Source organism: Phalaenopsis equestris, unplaced genomic scaffold, assembly GCF_001263595.1.
Source record: "Phalaenopsis equestris unplaced genomic scaffold, ASM126359v1 Scaffold000804, whole genome shotgun sequence".
Classification (NCBI taxonomy): Eukaryota; Viridiplantae; Streptophyta; class Magnoliopsida; order Asparagales; family Orchidaceae; genus Phalaenopsis; species Phalaenopsis equestris.
Genome location: NW_018165244.1, coordinates 123,598 through 127,598, shown reverse-complemented (window position 1 = coordinate 127,598; position 4,001 = coordinate 123,598).

The window sequence follows — 4,001 nt, the reverse complement described above, 5'->3', positions numbered from 1 at the left end:
TTTTATTTCTGTAATTGTATTCTCAATATTTGTAAGACGATTGTCAACTTTGCCTTTGAAGTTTATGAACAATTTATATGATCTCTAAGCAGTGCATGTATTTCTTGGAGACCAATAATATGAGGGCTGGTATCTGTATATGTGTGAGCATGTGTTGGTTATGGATCATTGCGATAAGGAACTATATCATAAATAGGAATGAATGTGGGAGATTGTGGTCTGGATTGAGTCTCCCATTGTGGGAGATGCTTTTTGGGGCTGGATGTTTCTTCACGAACTGGGGCAAGTAATTGATGTTCGCTGTCTTTTATTTCAACGAAATGATCATAAACCTGCAATGCAATAAATAGAGTCAAACACAATGAATTTATAACAAAATTATAATAAGACTGTATATGAAATAAATAAATAACTAACTCACCTCGGTGACTGTCAGCCTCTTAAAGGCTAGTTGGATCTTAACCAAATTCCACTTTACGTTAACTGGCCACATCAGCATTCTTGGCCTAATCTCAGGCACTGTTGGGAGGACTAAGGAGGTATGCTCATAAAACTACAGCTGCATGAAACATGATACAATAATGTACTGCAATTAATTAATAAATGATGTTAATTATATTAATATTAATTTTCATAACTTATATGAATAATACTAACCGTTAGAAGGAATACAAAACCAGTAATGTATCCCAACAGCTGATCTTTCTTTATTTTCGTGGCACAAATATTGAGTTGTTCAGTCAGAAAATTACATACAGTTGCTGATCAATTATAAGCTGTAAATGACTCAACATCCTCACAAATACACGATAACTCTTTTGACATTCTGAAGTTACTTGAGGGAAAAAGTAAATTTGACATTAAAAACTTTATTAATAATTGTAAAAGGGTATTCGAGAACTACCCTGATGAATAGTTTCGTAGTGCGGTCTTTACTTGTCGCGCATCCATCCTAGCTGGCGGGGCATTACTCCAGTATGCAGGGAAACCTCTATTTGGCATGCCAATCAGGAGTGCCACCTCGTCAGCATAAAATTTTAGCTCTTTCCCTTCGAGGTGGAATGACATTCGATCAATATTCCAACAATTTATTATGTGCATTGTCAGAATATGAACTTGAGGGTGCGGCGGGTGTTCAAAAAACTGAGCTAAATTCAGTGCTTCCAATTTACTCTATGTTTCCTCGTCCACTGATGGTCGAACCTTATCAAGGACTTCTCGTACTCCAGATGGACGACACCTGCAGTTCATTGATTTTGCGCTAAATAACCTACAATAATACATTATAATGGGTTAATATCAAATGATGATAAAAGGATGAATTTCAAAATTAAACCTAAAACATAACCACCAAGCTTTAAAGATTCGAAATGAAACCGTAAGCTTTACAGATTCGAAATGAAACCCTAGAAATTACCTAGATTCAATATCTTTCCTCTTCTTTGACTCATTCTTCTACTTACGGCCGCCTTTGGGTTTCTTAGCGTCTCTCAACTCTGCGACATTAATCTCTACCAAAGTAGTCTTCGTGGTCTCGGCGCTTACCTCTTCCATTTTAGTGTTCCTTCGCCTAAGCAATCCACACTCTCTGCGAAAGAAATACGACGACGAAAACCCTAGCACACACGATTGCCTATTTTCAAAAATGAAGAGTGACTGTGGAGGTTTCTACCTTTTACCGATGTTATAAAACTCGATTTATTGAGGTTATAAGAAGGTTACAAATTGTAATTAAGAGGTTACAATACGAGTATACCGACGATTCAACGTTATATGGAGCTTTCAGGCAGGTTACACCAGCGGTATAACGATAAGGTTACAAGCAGGTTACAAAACACTTACCATTGCGTTACATTTTTCTTTACCGCAGAAGGTATATCTGGGGTATATCACGGTTACAAGCACGTTACATGGCCCTGTACCGAGGAGTATATCTGGGGTATATCACGATTACAAGCGCGTTACAGGGCCCTGTACCGCAAAAGGTATATCTTGGGTATACTCCGGTTACAAGAGCATTACATGGACCTGTACCGCGAAAGGTACATGGCTAGTATATCCCGGTTACAATCGGGTTACAGCAGGCCGACCGCGAGAGATATACGAAGGGTATATCAGAGTTATATATCAAGGTACAAACGAGTTACACCACGGGCTGGGTAACGGATCACACGCAGATATATTTCGATTTATTAGATTTATTTAGTGTAGTGGGCCCGCTGAAGATTATGTGGCTTCTTTTGATTGGATATCGCACGCATTGTTGTGTGCTGTTTAAGTAGGCAAAATTTTTCCCCTTCCCAGGGTCCTCGTTTGCTTAACTCTACGCTTCCTTGCCCGAGGACCTTATTCCTGAAGCCGACGCTTGCTCCATTTTCCCCTTGACAGGCTGCGGGCTTTCTATTCGGGTAAGGGTTGATCTTGGCGAGCTTGTTCCCTGAAGCACGCTATTGGAGGTCCCCTCTTCTTCCCGATGCTTCTCTCACTGCCACCTTGCTCACCGCTTAGTCCTTCGTTCTTTGTTTGCCTCACCTCCGTTAAGTAGAGGGCATCCCTTCTTCTCCCTCTTGCCTATATAAACCCCATCTGAGGGAGGTTTGAGGGTTGGCCGAAATTTTGGTGTGAGGAGGTGCTGCAAAATTTTTTTCTGAGGCTTGTTCTTGCATTTTCCTTGGGTTCTGCCTTAAAAGGTAACCCTTTTCCCTCTCTTAACCGCTCTGTCTTCTTGGTTTGCCCGGTACTCCTTGCTTGGCTGCTCGATACTATTGTGGATTTCTTGATGTTTCGCTGTCTTGCTCGGTCTTAAAAAAAAAAGAAGAGGAAGTTTCTGATTTTGTCCCTAAAGAGTTGGTGAATTTCAAGTTATGTAGGATTTATTGGCTTTTATATCAAGAAGTTTTCATGATAGTAATCCTGTTAGCTTAATCCCTGCACACCTCTACAAGTATGGGAAACTAACATATTTGAGCCTTGGATGCTAAGAAAAGTTTTGACCCAAAATTTCAGTTCACCAAATCTTACAATGCTAGTTCTTTTTATTTTCTGGAAAGTTTACATACTTACCACTCTTCTTTGAATATTTACATGTGAAATAAAAAAAAGGGGAAAGTTACATGCTGCTCGAATTCCTGAGACTTACATATACAGCACCCAATTCCTTCATATTTATGTATATAACACCTGTATTTGAATGTGAAGTTATAGATGTGGCTGCAGATTTGAGGCCTTTAAATACTACTTTCTTGGGCTATTTATAGAGACTTAACATGCTTCTAGGAGCGTTGTGTCCAAGCAGTACATTTGGCATGTGACATCTAATCTTACCTTCAACCTCATACTTTTCATACTTTCATTTGTTTATTTTCATTTGTTTATGATGCACATAAGACAAAACTTGGAATTTATGCCGCCGGCTTTGCTAATGATGCAATCTTGAGTCATGATTATAGCTGTGGTTATTTAACATGTTAGTGAAGAATTCTCTTGGGTTTCTCGATAGATTGATAGCATTTACATATATACCACCTAATGCCCATGCATTTACATATTTAACACCTAAACTTAATCTTTATATTCATACCACTAAATTTCTGGGTGTTTACATATGAAACATTTGATTCTTATGAATTTACAATTCTAACGCATGAATTTCAGTTTTCTTCCTCTAAATCCTTATGAATTTAGGTGGTATACATGTAAATCTGCTATTATTTTTCTTAGCTGCATATGAAACTTGCTTTCAAAGGGAATTCTACTTATCATTACTGAAGTCGGGGAATATGGCTGAACTCGTTTTCAGTTGTCGGATGCATTTCTTTTGTTGGATTTATTTTTACATTGCTAGAATTACATTTGCTGGGTTCTTTTTGTCTAGCATACACTCTCATATTATAATGTTGTGTTTAAAACGCTTTAAGATGATTGAGTATTTAATTGAACACCAGTCTCAAGTTGTATCTTTCAATTGTTTTAAAGGCTATTCGAATGTTTTGTAGACTATT